Source organism: Arachis hypogaea, chromosome 11 (assembly GCF_003086295.3).
Source record: "Arachis hypogaea cultivar Tifrunner chromosome 11, arahy.Tifrunner.gnm2.J5K5, whole genome shotgun sequence".
Lineage (NCBI taxonomy): Eukaryota > Viridiplantae > Streptophyta > Magnoliopsida > Fabales > Fabaceae > Arachis > Arachis hypogaea.
Window position 1 is genome coordinate 97204024 of NC_092046.1, and position 18071 is coordinate 97222094.

At 38.0% G+C, this 18071-nt stretch overlaps 1 non-coding gene across 1 annotated transcript; it reads left to right on the forward strand.

Annotated features, from left to right (window-relative positions):
• Positions 1–13184: 13184 nt before the first annotated feature.
• On the forward strand, positions 13185–13288 carry LOC112725751 (small nucleolar RNA R71). Its single transcript, XR_003164837.1, has one exon. It is a non-coding gene; the product is annotated as a small nucleolar RNA R71 (small nucleolar RNA).
• The last annotated feature ends 4783 nt before the right edge of the window (positions 13289–18071 follow it).

The following is an 18071-nucleotide window of genomic DNA, read 5'->3' on the forward strand; positions in this document are numbered from 1 at the left end:
AATTTTATCTGCTTCGATTCTGCCTCCATTCTATTTTCCATCGAGTTAATATCTTTGAGAATAATAGGATCTCCTTCCCTTTTCATTGATTGCCAAGCTACCTCCAACAAATGGCTAATTACCATCTCTTTTTTCTCCTTGTGCATTCCAAATTCTCCCTTTCCCTTTTTGTTTCTTTCCATTCATGCTAAGCTTGAAAAACTTTCTAACAACCACAATGGGGAGGGCTTCTTTTTTGGCTGGTGATATGAGTTGCCTTCCACAATTCTTGAATTCTTTATACATTTCTAGTCTCAATTCTTTTTCCAACTTGATCAGCTTTCATTAATTCACCAATGTGATTCAGGTTAGTTTGGTTTGCTGTCAAATCTACCATAAATTGCTGATATTACCTCAATTCATGGCCTAGGTAGGTGCAGTAAGTGCAGAATGTTTTCAGGTGTTCATACCTCACTCCAATCTCCATAATATTTCGCTTTGGATCAGTCAAACACAGAGTATCCTTCACCGTTTTTTCTCTATTTATGCACACTTTGGCCTTTAGAATTTTAGACTCCTTTCCTCTCACACTAAAGAAACCAACCTCCATCACCTCTCTAATCTTATCCCTTAACCTCTGGGCTACCTCCAATGTTTTGAATTTTTCTAGAACCCTCCAGAATTGAGACCACGCCGAAAAAGCCTTAAGGTTATCCTCCTCATCATTGTCATTCTCAGTCTACCTATGAACATGAAGAACATAGTCTTTGAAAATTCAAGGACCAGCCTTCTCAATTCTCATGGCATCATTTTCATATCCAAAGAAGAATTGGAACTTATTTCTATCCTTCTCCACTGTCCTAAACCCCATTGCCTCCCACAAATTGCCCTAAGAGCGCTTTTTATTATCTCCTATAAAAAGCTTTTATGCAAACACTTGTTCCAAAAGACTTTTGAGCAAACTTCAGTACTTTTAACAAATTTTCTTCCCCCAATTGAATCAAATCCTCCTCATCTTCTTTGCTTCCAATCATAGTTATCAGAATCGAACCGGTAATCAATCTGGTGAGGGTACTAGGTTAACAAGTTACTGGTTAAACTGTTTAATTCGATGATAATTAAATAACAATATAAAATTTTATTTTCTTTCTCTATTCATAATAAGTAATTTTATTTATTTTATTTTCATATTTATTTAACTATTACTTTTAGATATTATATTTATTTTTAAATAATTTATTAATCAATTTATACTTATTATATTTTGTAATTTTTTAACAAAAAATAATATTAATAGATATTATATAACTATGAATAATAAAAATATTTTATAATTAATAACAGAATTTTTGTTTTTTAATAATCATGTACAATCAAGAAATATAATTAATTTTAAAAAATTAGTATAAAATAAAATTAAAATTAAATAAATATGATGACAATTTCTTGTTTAAGGAAATATATAAAATGATTAATATATAAAAGGTTTAATTATTCTGTAAATTTCTATAGTTTTATCAAATTTTCAATTAGGTCCTTATACTTTTTTTCTTTTTAATTGGGTCCCTGTACTATATAATTTTTTTCAATTAAATCCCTGCCGTAAGAAAACCGTTTGAAATAACGGAATATTCTGTTAAAAAAACAAATATTCTCTTTTTTGGAGTAGGGGACCTCATTCAGGACACTTCTATATTTTAAAAATTCCAAAAAAAAAACCTTTTCATTTTACCCCCACACTCAAACATCCCTAGCCCTAGCTTCTTCACCGAGCTCTCTCCGGATCTACCACATGGTCCCGTCTCGCCGCGCCTCCACCTCTCGGTGTCTCTCTCGTGCCTCATCCCTTGTATTATGCTCGTTCTCTCGTGCCTAGTGTGCTCCACTGCTCATATTCTGATCACCGTGCTTCTGTTCCTCGCCGCGTCATGCCTACGTGCTTTCGTGCTTCCATGCCTCGCTCACCGCGTCGTGCCTCCGTCTCTTGCACCTGGTTCGTTACCTGAAGTGTTGTTCGTTGTCCACGGTTCTACCTCTGTAACAGGTGATAATTTAATTTAGAATATTTCTAATTTTTTTCTCACGATGGATTCTTTGATATTGTTTATGTGAATTTTATTATTGATTGGTTTATTTCGATGTTGTTTAAATGTTGAATTTGGTTTCTGAATTGGTTTATGAATATGAATTTGAATTATTTTTGTTCTTTCTTTCAATTTTCATTCAGCTACATATGATGTTGGTGTTAAAACACTTTAAGATGTGTGTGTGTTTCAGTTTATGGCATCTCAAAATTGAATCCTCTGAGCTATGCTAGTTCATTCCAAATCTATATGGCTCACTTGGATAATATCAGAGAAGTTACATAGCCAAGATCATGTATGTCTACATAGGGAAGTATATAATGTAACAACTCTAATTTTTGCAATAATGCGAGTTTTTTTTTAAATAATATTTTAAAGTGATTAGTTTTATTTTGACGAGTCGACTTTGAACCCCGAAGTAAAATAAATGGTAATATAATTTAATTATTATGTTATTTATTTCTTTTACTTGTTCTAATTATAATAAACCCTAGATAATAATGTTATTATTATTATCAAATTGGACTTTTGCCAATATAAGTAATTATCGGTATTTTTTTATGAGTTTAGAGTTGCTAAAATTTCATCAAATATCTTTTAATTTCTAAGTTACTAATGTCATTTATATTACTAACTCATATACATTCAACTTTATATATTATTATTATTATTATTATTATTATTATTATTATTCATTGACCGGTTTCCCTAAGGAACAAAGAAAACCAAAAAAAATATTATAAAACTTATACATGCAAAATATATATATATATATATATATATATATATATATATATATATATATATATCCAAATGCCACAAGGAAGAAAAGAACCATAAGAAAGAAAAGAAACGTGGGTCATATTAAAGCAAGCCACATAATCATTTTCATTACATTATTCATCACATATAGCTTAACTTGATTACATGCTGGGTGAGAAAGAGAGAAAGAGTGACCGAGAGAGAGAGAGAATCGTAACCCCTACTGAACTTCCGGCTTCGATTTCTTGTGATTCATAACTCCAATAAAAAATCTAATCCAGTAAAAGTGTTTGTATCCTCCTCTTCTACGTGTTGGCGTTAATTTTGGTCGGTGGAAGTCGACGGTGACGTAGCTCCTCTACCCCTTGAGTTCGGTCAACTGGAGTTTTAGGAGGCTTATGCAATTCCGGGCGTTTTCTTCTTCGACGGCTCGGTCAGAAGGTTTCTTCGGAGCTTCGAATATTTTGATTTCGTACGAAGGTAGGATTTTGATAAATTCTCACCGGTTAAATTGGTATTGGACAAGTGAATTGATGTCGTGATTACTTGTTGATTGAATTTATATTGAATTTTGTGATATATTGATATTTGTGATAAGTTTTAGGTTCAAAGGATTTTAGTAAAGCCAGGAACTGAGTTATTCTTATGAGTTTGATTTTTGGATTATGATAGGATAATTTGAAAATGTTGGAATTTGTCTGATTTGATTTATTTAAAATGATTTGAAAAGAGTGTGAAAAATGGTTTGGATGGAACCCGAGGAGGGTGGCAGAGTTCGGGTTTTAGAAAAAATGCCGCCGAAATTTTGTTATAAACCTTAAGAATTTATTTGAAATTTTATTTAGAAGAAAAATATTGGATTTGAGAAATTGTATTATTTGATTTTCGATTTATTCAGAAAATAGTTATTTGTCAGATTTAATTCTTTTAAGACAAGTATATATTCTGAGTTCGATTTATTTAGAAATGAATTATTTTACGATTTTAAATTATTTAAGAAAAGTATTCGGTTTAAGTTTGATTTAAAAAGAAATGGGCTTATGTTTTGAATTTGACACAAGAATTTTATTTGGAGGAGTTTTAGTGAATCTTAAAAGTAATTGATTTTTTATTGAATGATTTCATTTTGTAATATCTTGGAAAAAGTTAAAGAATTAATTTTAAAGATGAAAGGGGAATTGGTTTTGGTTTTAAAAGAAAAAGAGAAGATAAATTGGCACATGTGATTATGAAATGATTAAAAGGTCATGAGAGGGTGACAGAAAGTAAATAGTTATAGTGTTGATGCGAACATGTTAAGCCGTGGACTTTATGTATGAATGATTGTACGGGGATGCCCGTGTATATGGAATGGCTTCCAGGAGAAATGGATACATGCTTCAGCTGGATAATCAGTGACTACAAGTACTTATAGAGGTCATGTTCGACATACTTCAGCTGGAGAATCAGCGCCTGCAAGAAGTAGTAACTTGCAGAGGTTATGTCGTTGAAATGCCTTATCTGACTTGTGAGTCGGATTGCGTCGGGTGCAGGTCAAAACCGACAAATGATCTCATTACCTGTAATAGGGCTAGACATGTATCATCCTTGTTGTGTATTTGCATTTTACTTGATACGGTGATTTTGCTTGTGATTGTCATCTTGTGTTTATGCATTCTTTAACGTTATTCTGAGTTGTGGTGATTAGATACTTCTCTGTGACACTTGTATATTTCGTTGTGAATTACTTGAACTGTGATAATTGATGAGCGGATAATTTATACGATTTTTGGCATTATTTTTACATAGTTTTTAATATGTTTTAGTTACTTTTTATTATATTTTTATTAGTTTTAATGAAAAAATCACATTTCTGGACTTTTACTATGAGTTTTTGTATTTTTCTGTAATTTCAGGTGTTTTCTGGCTGAAATTGAGGGACCTGAGCAAAAGTCTGATTCAGGGACTGAGAAAGGACTGCAGATGCTGTTGGATTCTGACCATCCTGCACTCAAAGTGGATTTTCTGGAGCTACAAAAGCCCAATTGGCGCGCTCTTGACTGCGTTGGAAAGTAGACATCTTGGACTTTCCAGAAATGTTTAATAGTCCATACTTGGCCCGAGATTTGATGGCCCAAAATGGCGTTTAAACGCCAGCCAGAGACCATTTTCTGGCATAAAATGCTGGAACTGGCACCAGAACTGGAGTTAAACGCCCAAACTGGCATCCAAGCTAGCCTTTAACTCTAGAAAAGCCCTATGCACGTGTAAATCTCAATGCTCAGCCCAAGCACACACCAAGTGGGGCCCGGAGGTGGATTTCTGCACTCTCTGCATGATGCGCATAAACTAGTTATGCTACGATTTAGGAAATTGCACGATCGGCAAAATTCCTTCCGGCAAGTGCACCGGTTATCGTCAAGTAAAAACTCACAATAGAGTGAGGTCGAATCCCACAAGGATTGGTTGAGTGAGCAATTCGGATTAGAAGTGTGTTCTAGTTGAGCGGAATCAAGATTGAGATGAGAATTGCGGAATGTAAAATTGGCGGGAAAAGTAAATGACAAGAAATTGAAATGGCGGAATCTTAAATTGCATGAATTAAAGAGCAGAAACTAAATTGCTGAAATTAAAAGGGAATGGGGGTGATTGCATGAATTGAGTTGCAGAATGTAAAGAGAAGATGGAAATCAGAATTGGGGGATTCATTGGGTTATAGGAGATATTGAGATCTCCGAATCAAAACATGTTTATCTCTTCCTCAAGCAATGCGTTCATTGAATTTTGCTTGGCAATCTTATATGATTGGATCCCAATCCCTTGGTTCACCAATTCTCTCTAAAAATGAACAAATTCCCAATCCCTTGGTTTAAATGTTCATAAGAAGAGATGATGCTCGATCACTGATTATACCACACAGTTTCATGAACCACAATTTGGTAGGATTACATGTTACAATATCCATCCAAACCCCAATCCAATTCACTGTGAGAAAGCTTCTCTAGCATGAATCCTCCATTCCTTTCCCAAGGTTCCGAAGGATTCCAATTATGGGTAGTTTCTTTCCCAAGACAACTACCCAATGGAATTAGATCGAGAAGCTTTCTAACAAAATTCAAGAGAAAAGATTGAAGAAGAAGATAAACTATTATTGATTCATTGAATTACAATAGAGCTCCCTAACCCAATGAAAGAGGGTTTAGTGAGTCATAGCTCTGAATTCAATTACAAAGATATGAAAACTAGCTAAAAGTGAAGGTAAAAGTCCTTTCTAACTTAAATTCTATCCTATTTATACACTTTCTATATTGAGCTTCTGTTGTGTTTCTTGGGCTTTGAGGCCTCTCCCTGCTTTCCTTTTGCCTTGGGTTTATGATCCATAATCTTGATGAGGCTGCTGATCCAAATTCTGTAACATTCATTGAGCCAACTTAGTGATAATCAAATAATGGCACATGACTCAATAAATTGAAATTTCAGACTCATCAATCCTTCAGGCCCAATCCCATAAACCATGATATTCAATTGGGTTTCATACTAGAATAAGTTTAAGTTAATGTTTGTGCTCAAATACTAACTTAAACCACAATATTTTTGGTCCAGAAACCTTTTCCAAGAGTGGCGTTTAAGTTGCAGTTCAAGCTTAAACTGCAGCTTAAACGCCAGACACTTCCAGTGAGGCCTTTTGTAGAAGCACGTTTAAGCTTCAGTTTAAGGTTAAACTGAAGCTTAAACGTGGATATAGGAAGGGCAGCCCTGGAGGTCGAACACGTTTAACCTCCAGTTTAAGGTTAAACTGGAGGTTAAACGTGGAAATGGAAGGAGGCATCCTGGAGGTCGAACACGTTTAACCTCCAGTTTAAGGTTAAACTGGAGGTTAAACGTGGAAGCTTAGAAGGGTAGCCCTGGAGGTGTCGAACACGTTTAAGCTCCAGTTTGAGGTCAAACTGGAGCTTAAACGTGGAAATGGAGAGAGCAACCCTGGAGGAGAAAACTTGGTCGAACACGTTTAAGCTCCAGTTTGAGGTCAAACTGGAGCTTAAACGTGGAAATGGCTCCCTGGTGCTTTTCCCATTCTGGCGTTTAACCTCCAGTTTAAGGTTAAACTGGAGGTTAAACGTGGAACTCCTTCCTGAGTGGCATTATCATTCTGGCGTTTAACCTCCAGTTTAAGGTTAAACTGGAGGTTAAACTTCAATTCCAGCATTTCTTAGCCTTCATGATTCTGGCGTTTAAGCTCCAGTTTAGGCTTAAATTGGAACTTAAACTCCACATGTGATATTCAAGCTTCCTTTATTGATTTTGTTGCTTCCTTGCTTAGCCTCTTCTTCCCTGAAATCATCCAAACAAATGCATCAAAGTCTTGCAAAATTTCATGAGAAATCTTCCATTCATAGCATTCAAGTAATATAACTAAAACTCATGGAATTTGCATCAAAATCATATTGTTTGGATGGTTCATTGCTTTGTTATTCTTTTAACCATTCTTGGTTACTTTAAGCTCAAGAAAATGCATAAAACCACTAAAACTAACAGAAAAATACTAGTGAAACTAGCCTAAGATGCCTTGGCATCACAACACCAAACTTAATACTTGCTTGTCCCTAAGCAAGTCCTGAGTTATTTAAGAAGAAAGTATGAAACAGAAAGCAATTACATTGGCTATATTAGCAAGCATTTGAAGTTCCTCAGAAGGGTTTTATGCAGAAAGTTGCAGCATCACTTTTTTTCATTCTTATCAGGTAAGATTATCACTTTTTCATTGCATCCATCAAACACTGCTATGGCCTCTTGTTATTCTTATGTCCTTGGCACTTTTCTCTTCTTTGTTTTTCTTTTCTTTTTCTTAGAGCTTCTTTTGCTCCTTGTTTGCTTAGTGTCATGTGTTGCACAAGCCTTTGGCATTTTCTTTTTCTTATCAGTGCACTACACATATCCACTTTAGGCATTTTAGTTCACATTTCTTCTTGAGACATTGGTGCCCAGCACCTCTTTGTGTGACTAAATGTTTTGTATTTAGGTTGCTCTTGATAATGGACTTTTGGTTGATAATCCCGGGTTAGTTAACCCAAGTTACCAAGTGTTGAAACACTCCTCAGAACCTATTCATCCAAGCATATCCTTAATACATAAACACCACAGGCATTTGTCTCAGAAGTTCAAACCATTGGTACCTAGCTTATTTTCTCAATTTTTTTTTTTTGCTTTTTGGTTGCCCTTTTTCAGTGGCTTTTTCTTCTTCTTTTTCTTTCTTTTTCATGGCCAAAGACATTTATTCATCAAGATCCATAGACAGGTTTCAATTTCTACACAAAGAATGATAATTCTACACTCTAATTCCAGTGATCTGACTAAACAATCAAGCATGCATACCACCACTTAATTCTACTTGATTTGTCACTAATTTAGCCAAGTTATTTTTCTTCAAACTTTTCTTTTATTTTTGGAAACAGAACAAGCATGGCAAGCACTTGTTTAAGAAGGTGAAGTTATATCCAAACATCTAGGCATTTACTTTATTCAAAGCAATAAACAGACACTCATACTAAAAAAAAAAAAACTCCACATAACACTTAAATGACTTATGATGAAAGAAAGCTCATAAAGACAATCCACCAATGATCATTTGATTATTAAGGAACGAGACCACCTCTTATTTATTGCTTGGTTATTCTTAATTCTTGGGATCCTGCTTCTTCTTACTTCCTGCCTCTTTTTGACCACTTGTGCTTCCTTTGTCTTTTCTTATGAGCTTTTTCCAGAATCCAGCCTTTTTCATCGTTTCTTCCACTCCTTTTTCAAGGATCATTGCCTTGTTTATTTCTCCTTCTTTCCTCCCTTTGAAATACTCATCAAAAGCTGGGAATGCTGGGTCCATCTTGTGTAGATGTTCCCCTATGTAGTTAAGCTTGATTTGCGAACTGATGTTGTAATCAGCTTGGACTGAGTATCTTGCATTCTGTAAAGTGGTGGCTTCCTTGATTGCCAAGACATTGGCATCTTGGTGTTGGCATATGTGGCTGAAGGATTCCTGTAAGTGTAAATTCTGTTCCCTTTGCAGATCGAAGAATCTTGATTCAAAGTTCCTTTGCATATCCATCATTTTTAGGTGAAAGTCCTCTTGTCTCTCCTGAGACCTCATGTATTGTTGAGACATTCCTTCCATGATTTCCTGCATTCTGCTCATATCCATGGGGTCTCTGGGAATTCGTTGTCTTCTTTCTGGAATTGCTTGCTCTTCTTGCTCTTCTTCTCTGTCTTCTCCTTCCTGTCTTTCTTGTTCTGCTTCTTGCTCTGCTTCCACTTGTTGCCCTTCTTCATTTCTTCTTCTTGTATGTCTTGGAGGAGTTGGGCCAAGAGTCATTCTGTACGCAGTTATGGCCAATCCAGGATATAGCCAATTAGGTCTTTCATCCTCAAGTGGTACTTGGGCATCGATGCATAGTCTAATGATAGTGCTAGGGAAGTGGAGCCAGGATTCAGGGTCACTTTTCTCACTAAACTCTTGTATCTGTTCAGCAATGAGTTTATAAACTTTGATCTCCCCTCCCACCATAATGCAATGTAGCAAGATGGCTCTTTTAGGGACTATTTCTGAAGAGTTTGCAGTGGGTAGGATGGATCTCCTAACTATTGCATACCACCCTTTAGCTTCAGGTGTTAGGTCTCCCCTTCTCAAGACTCTTGGAGCCCCTCTTGTTTTTCTCACCCATTCAGCTCTGATGGCACAAAGGTCTTCAGCAATAGTTGCATAGTCAGGTTCTCCGATCATCCTTTCTTCATAACTTGCTTGGCTGAAATGTATGTTTTTCAGGCCAAGGGTTTTCATGATTGCTTTGGGACTGAAGTCAACTTCCACCCCTCTCACATAGCTTTTGTATGTGGGTTTCTTGGTTGGATCCTCCCTTACTGCATTTGCATAAAACTCTTTCACCAAGTTGATGTTGATTTTAGTGATTGGCTTAGTCAGGAGCTCCCACTTCCTCTTTTTGATCTTTTCCCAAACACCTGGGAACTCATCCTTTTCAAGGTCAAAGGGAACCTCAGCTAGTACCGTTTTAGGTCTCATCCATTCGGCTTGAATCTCATGGAAAACTGATCTGTATCTCCATGCATCGAATTCCCTGTTTTCCTCCATTGGCTGCTTGTCTTTTCTCCTTTTGTGGCTAGATGAAGCTGCCATTGGTTCTTTAGTTTTGGTAAGTGACAAGCTAAAGTTGACAAGGTGAAGCAAGAAGTGTTGTTGGAAGTGTGGGGAGGTTGTTTTCGGCAAGAGATAGTTTATGCTATGATGAAGGAAATGTGCATGAAGGAGATTTGGTGGTGTTGAACTTGTTCCCCAAGTGGTTCTTTATAGTGCCCGTAAGTGCAAAATGGACGGCTAGGGTGATTTGTGCAGGGTGGCTTGATGGTAAATATATGAATTAGGGAGAAGGACGAATTGCTTTTCATTTTCTTGGAAGTATTCTGGGTGCATTAGGTTGTACATGTAGCTATCTTTTCTTGCAGAACTTCCTTTTCCCATGTGTTAGTTTCAAAGACTTGTGAATTTTCTTTTTGACCAAGCATCGTACCTCCCTTTGTCTTTTTCCTCCATTTTTGTCTTTTCTTTTGTACCTGCACAAACAAACAAGTTTGCTATCATTTTTCGGTCCATGTGAATTATGAATAGTACTTGCACATGTAAATCAATGATTGTCTTTATGAGCTTATAGCCGTGACTTCTACATGTATGCACACTTATTATTTGGACACCAAACTTAGTGTTTGGTCAAGTCTCCTGATGACATGAAATCCATATTGGTTGTCCTTAATGAATGTGCTTAATTCTAATAAATCATAGTCACCTTGGCTCTTTGATTCTAAACAAATTTACTACCCTAAGTAATTGAAACCAAAGCATTAAAACATGCGAATGGTATACTTGTCATGAATTTCGAAATCCAGAGGAACTTCGTGCTTTTCATGAACCGTGTTCAAAGAGGAACACCAAACTTAATCTTTGGTTGTGCACTAAAAATTGAATGCATTTTGAATAAAATTTGGGGTGCCTTCAGGCACACCAAACTTAGAGGCAAATTGCATTTTACATGCGATGTTTAGTGCACTCTTTCAGCAGTTGTCCTGAGGATTCAAGTTCATGCATAAGAAACCATGCTTTATTAGATGCACAACAAAACAAAAAAAGTAAGGGTATTAAAACATGGGTTGCCTCCCATGAAGCGCTTCTTTCACGTCACTAGCTTGACGGTTGTCCCTTGTTAGGGTGGATTGTAGTGCTTGACGTCTTCTCCTCTCACTATGAAAACGTCCCCACTTGATTCATTCATGACCTCTAAATGTTCCATAGAAAGAACTTTCCTGATTGTGAACACTTGAGGGAGCTGGGAAGGAATGGTTTTGAGGCCAGGTGGGATTGGCAGATAATGACTTGATATCACGTTATCTCCCGGAGAAAAACCTTCAGTGGGAATTTTCTTGTTTCTCCACCCTCTTGGCAATCTCCCTATCACTCTTCCCTTTCTCTTGAGGATTTCTTCATTGACCCTTATGTCAGGAGGATCCTTCTGATCTGTTTCCACTGATTCTTGTGGCTTTAACTCTTGCAACTCTTGTTTGCCTTCCAAGGACTGTTTTAGAGTTTCAGCTGCTGGATTACTTTCCTCCAAACACAGATGGCTACTATCATCCTTAGGCTTTTCAGGTTCTGGTTCAGGCTCAGATGCAGGTTTGAAAACTTTGAAAATGAGCTGTTCATCATGTATTCTCAGAATTAGCTCTCCTTGTTCTACATCTATGAGCGCTCTAGTAGTGGCTAGAAATGGTCTGCCCAGAATGATAGGGTGTAAGTAGCTTTCCTCCATGTCCACAATGACAAAGTCTGTGGGGAAGTAATAATCCCCCACTTTCACCAGCACATTTTCAACTACCCCTTCAGCTTGCTTCTGAGTTTTGTCAGCCAGTTGTATGATTACATCAGTGGATCTCACCTCATTCAGTTGTAGCCTCTTCATAAGAGTTAGAGGCATCACATTTATGCTAGCTCCTAGATCACAGAATCCTCTGTCAATTTTTGTTTCCCCTATGATGCAAGGGATATGAAAACTTCCTGGGTCCGTTTTCTTAGAGAGTGTGTCCTTCTTGATGAGAGCACTGCATTCTTTGTTCATTGTTACCGTTTGTCCTCCCTTCAAAACTCTTTTCTTGCTTAACAATTCCTTTAAATACTTGATGTGTGTAGGCATTTGATGGAGAATCTCAAGAAAGGGAATATTGACATGGAGAGAGTTAAATGTCTCTAAAAACCTTGAATAGGTTTTCCCTTTTTCACCTCCTCCTAACCTCTGAGGAAATGGTGCTTTTGGTTGGTATATTTCCAGCATGCCTTTTTGCAGTTCCTTGGCTTGCTCAGTTCCACTTTCCTGCTTAACTTCTTCCACACCTTCCTTCAAGATTTCTGGCTCCTGCTCTGAGGGCCTGATTCCTTCTTCTTCTGAAACTTCCTTCAATATGGTGATGGCCTTGCATTCTTCCCATCTCACTCTCTTTTGTTCCCCTTTAGGATTCTTTTCTGTGTCACTAGGGAACACTGCAGTTGATTTGACGGCCTGTTGAGATAGCTCTCCTACTTGAGACTCCATCCTCTTGAGTTTTTCACCATGGTTTCTTAAGGTAGCTCTCACATCATCCCTGAAGCTTTTCAATTCGGTTATGTCTTGACTCATGGTTGCCATCATTCCTTCTATCCGGTTTAGTTGATCTTGAAATTGTTGGTTCGGATTAAGTTGGGTAGGTTGATTATTTTGGCCATGATATGATGGTTGGGGGTAAGTGTTTTGTGTGGCTTGGTATGATCTTTGGTTGGAGTTTTGGTATGTGGAATTGTTATGTTGGTTGTGGTTGTAAGGTTTGTGGTTTTGTGGTTGGGTTTGTTGGTTCCCCCACCCAAAGTTTGGGTGATTTTTCCATCCTGGGTTGTAAGTGTTGGAGTGTGGATCATATGATTGCCTTTGTTGGTTTCCCACATAGTTGGCCTCTTCCCAATCACCTCCTTCAATGCTTACTTCCTCTTGATCTTGTGTGTGTATTGCAGCCACTTGCTTTGTTTCTAATTGCCTGGTAAGCTCTGCTAGTTGCTTGGCAAACACCTTGTTTTGGGCTAGAATTGTATCAACATGGTTCAGCTCCATGACTCCCTTAGTGTTGTGCCTTTCTGATGCATAGTAGTACTCATTCTCAGCCACTGTCTCAATCACCTCAATGGCCTCTTCCACAGTCTTTTTCCTGTTCAATGAACCTCCTGATGAATGGTCTACAGCCTTCCTTGATTCATAAGAGAGTCCATCATAGAAAATATGCAATTGCACCCAATCATGGAACATGTCTGGTGGGCATTTCCTTGTCAAGTCCTTGAATCTCTCCCATGCCTCGTAGAGAGTTTCACCATCTTGTTGTCTAAAAGTCTGAACCTCAGATCGAAGCCTATTGACCTTTTGTGGGGGGTAGAAACGTGCCAGAAACTTGCTTTCCACCTCATCCCATGTTGTTAGACTCCCCCTTGGGAATGATTCCAGCCACTTAGCTGCTTTGTCCCTAAGTGAAAATGGGAACAAAAGCAGTTTATAGGCATCTTCCTGGACTCCATTGGACTTCACAGTGTCACAAATTCTCAGGAATTTTGTGAGATGTTGGTTGGGATCTTCATTAGCACTCCCACCAAATGAACAATGATTCTCCACAAGTGATATTAGCTGTGGTTTGAGTTCAAAATTGTTGGCCTGAATGGGTGGTTTCTGAATGCTGCTACCACAATTCCCAGAGGTTGGGTTTATGTATGAACTAAGAACCCTCCTCTCAGGAATGGCATTGTTTCCATCAGCTCTCTCATGGTTGTGAACTTCTCTATCCATGTTAAGATCTAAAGCTTCCTCAAAATTGTCCTCAGATTCTCCTTCAGATTCCTCTTCTCCCACTACTCTCTTCCCTCTTGCTTCCCTTCTCAGTCTATGAAGGGTCCTCTCTGGTTCGGTATATGGAGGAGTTGATGTCTCTCCTCTCCTACCTGTCATACAAGAACACAGCACAGGCACAAACAAGTGAAATACTCTTGGTTAATGGAAGAGTATGGTTAAAGCAATTGAGGAATTAATTCAAACAGTTAGTGAGTCAGTGAGTTAGTTGCTTGAATTTAAAGGCATAAAGAAAGAAAGCATGTAACCGAGTGCAGAAATTAAAATTCAACAAGTAACTTGAACAGAATTAACAAAGCAAGAGAAATTGCTCAATCTAGTTAGCTTCCAATTGGAGAATTGTCAATCGAAAACCAATCCCCGGCAACGGCGCCATAAACTTGATGCGCATAAACTAGTTATGCTACGATTTAGGAAATTGCACGATCGGCAAAATTCCTTCCGGCAAGTGCACCGGTTATCGTCAAGTAAAAACTCACAATAGAGTGAGGTCGAATCCCACAAGGATTGGTTGAGTGAGCAATTCGGATTAGAAGTGTGTTCTAGTTGAGCGGAATCAAGATTGAGATGAGAATTGCGGAATGTAAAATTGGCGGGAAAAGTAAATGACAAGAAATTGAAATGGCGGAATCTTAAATTGCATGAATTAAAGAGCAGAAACTAAATTGCTGAAATTAAAAGGGAATGGGGTGATTGCATGAATTGAGTTGCAGAATGTAAAGAGAAGATGGAAATCAGAATTGGGGGATTCATTGGGTTATAGGAGATATTGAGATCTCCGAATCAAAACATGTTTATCTCTTCCTCAAGCAATGCGTTCATTGAATTTTGCTTGGCAATCTTATATGATTGGATCCCAATCCCTTGGTTCACCAATTCTCTCTAAAAATGAACAAATTCCCAATCCCTTGGTTTAAATGTTCATAAGAAGAGATGATGCTCGATCACTGATTATACCACACAGTTTCATGAACCACAATTTGGTAGGATTACATGTCACAATATCCATCCAAACCCCAATCCAATTCACTGTGAGAAAGCTTCTCTAGCATGAATCCTCCATTCCTTTCCCAAGGTTCTGAAGGATTCCAATTATGGGTAGTTTCTTTCCCAAGACAACTACCCAATGGAATTAGATCGAGAAGCTTTCTAACAAAATTCAAGAGAAAAGATTGAAGAAGAAGATAAACTATTATTGATTCATTGAATTACAATAGAGCTCCCTAACCCAATGAAAGGGGGTTTAGTGAGTCATAGCTCTGAATTCAATTACAAAGATATGAAAACTAGCTAAAAGTGAAGGTAAAAGTCCTTTCTAACTTAAATTCTATCCTATTTATACACTTTCTATATTGAGCTTCTGTTGTGTTTCTTGGGCTTTGAGGCCTCTCCCTGCTTTCCTTTTGCCTTGGGTTTATGATCCATAATCTTGATGAGGCTGCTGATCCAAATTCTGTAACATTCATTGAGCCAACTTAGTGATAATCAAATAATGGCACATGACTCAATAAATTGAAATTTCAGACTCATCAATCCTTCAGGCCCAATCCCATAAACCATGATATTCAATTGGGTTTCATACCAGAATAAGTTTAAGTTAATGTTTGTGCTCAAATACTAACTTAAACCACAATATTTTTGGTCCAGAAACCTTTTCCAAGAGTGGCGTTTAAGTTGCAGTTCAAGCTTAAACTGCAGCTTAAACGCCAGACACTTCCAGTGAGGCCTTTTGTAGAAGCACGTTTAAGCTTCAGTTTAAGGTTAAACTAAAGCTTAAACGTGGAAATGGAAGAAGGCAGCCCTGGAGAGTCATGTAGTCGAACACGTTTAAGCTTCAGTTTAAGGTTAAACTGAAGCTTAAACGTGGATATAGGAAGGGCAGCCCTGGAGGTCGAACACGTTTAACCTCCAGTTTAAGGTTAAACTGGAGGTTAAACGTGGAAATGGAAGGAGGCATCCTGGAGGTCGAACACGTTTAACCTCCAGTTTAAGGTTAAACTGGAGGTTAAACGTGGAAGCTTAGAAGGGTAGCCCTGGAGGTGTCGAACACGTTTAAGCTCCAGTTTGAGGTCAAACTGGAGCTTAAACGTGGAAATGGAGAGAGCAACCCTGGAGGAGAAAACTTGGTCGAACACGTTTAAGCTCCAGTTTGAGGTCAAACTGGAGCTTAAACGTGGAAATGGCTCCCTGGTGCTTTTCCCATTCTGGCGTTTAACCTCCAGTTTAAGGTTAAACTGGAGGTTAAACGTGGAACTCCTTCCTGAGTGGCATTATCATTCTGGCGTTTAACCTCCAGTTTAAGGTTAAACTGGAGGTTAAACTTCAATTCTAGCATTTCTTAGCCTTCATGATTCTGGCGTTTAAGCTCCAGTTTAGGCTTAAACTGGAACTTAAACTCCACATGTGATATTCAAGCTTCCTTTATTGATTTTGTTGCTTCCTTGCTTAGCCTCTTCTTCCCTGAAATCATCCAAACAAATGCATCAAAGTCTTGCAAAATTTCATGAGAAATCTTCCATTCATAGCATTCAAGTAATATAACTAAAACTCATGGAATTTGCATCAAAATCATATTGTTTGGATGGTTCATTGCTTTGTTATTCTTTTAACCATTCTTGGTTACTTTAAGCTCAAGAAAATGCATAAAACCACTAAAACTAACAGAAAAATACTAGTGAAACTAGCCTAAGATGCCTTGGCATCACTGCACTTAGTTACTCAATTTCTATAATCCTTAGTAACTAGTTTAGTATAAATACTAGTCTTTTCTATTGTTTTAGTTATCTTTGGACTTTGGATCTTATGCCATTTTTCACATTTGGAGGCTGGCCACATGGCCATGCCAAGACATTTTTCTATTATGTATTTTCTACGGTGGAGTTTCTACATCTCATAGATTAAGGTGCGGAGCTCTACTGTTCTTCATGAATTAATGAAAGTACTATTGTTTCTCTTTCAATTCACGCATGTCTCTTCTCCAAGATATACTCTCGTTCTTAATTCAGTTAAATCAGAATGAAGGGGTGACCCTTGACAATCACCCACTATCTTCATTACTCGCTTAGCCAAGATCCGTGTGCCTGACAACCACAAGCGGTCTACATGATGTTCAACGTAGTCATTGGACGACAGTTAAAGTATAATCTCTTAGGCCTTTGGTTTGTGACTTTGACTTGCATCTCCTGACAACAGAGCAGTCGAACTCATAGAAATCAGAACCTTCGTGGTAAAGGCTAGAACAAACGAGCTTCAAACTCACGAATGTTAGGCAAAAGGATAGAGAGATCCTACTCCGACACAAGTGAGAACCGACAGATGATTAACTGTACAGAAACCGTGCCTGGACCATTTTCCCTGAGAGGACGGATGGTAGCCATTGACAACGGTGATCCACCAACATACAACTTGCCATGGAAGGGAGCACGCATGATTGGATAGGTTGACAACGGTGATCCACCAATGTTATTTAATTATATTTATTTTTTATAGACATTTGTTTTCCATTGCCATGTTATGTTTTTTTTAGGTTGATGATCATGTGGAGTCACAAAAATAGCTGCAAAATTAAAGCAAAATCAAAAATAGCATCAAAAATAGCACACCCTGGAGGACAGGCTTACTGGTGTTTAAACGCCAGTAAAGATAGCAGAATGGGCATTTAACGCCCAGTCTGGCAGCATTCTAGGCGTTAAATGCCAGAATTGGCAGACAGACTGGCATTAAACGCTAAAAAGGGGCATCAGCCTGGCGTTTAACACCAGGAAAGGCAGCAGAGCTAGCGTTAAATGCAAGAAATGGCACACAGAGGGCGTTTAAACGCTAGAAAGGTGCAGGGACCAGAATTCCTTGACACCTCAGGATCTGTGAACCCCACAAGATCCCCACCTACCCCAACTCACTCTCTCTCCTTTTCACACCTTTCTATAACACTCTTCCCCAAAATAACCTTCACCAATCACCTCCATTTTTCCTCCAAAACCATCATACAACCCACCTACCCCCACCCATTCAAATTCAAACCATCTCCCTCCCAAACCCAACCTCTATTACAAGAATTCCCTCTCCACTCCACTCCTATATAAGCCCCTCATCACTCTTTTATTTTCACACATCATAACCACCTAATACCCCTCTTGGCCGAACTATTCACACACCTCCATCTCCTCCATCCCTTCTTCCTCTAATCCTTTCTTTCTTCTTTTGCTCAAGGATGAGCAAACCCTTTAAGTTTTGTGTGGAAAAAAGCTCTGCTTTTTGTTTTTCCATAACCATTAATGGCACCTAAGGCCGGAGAAAC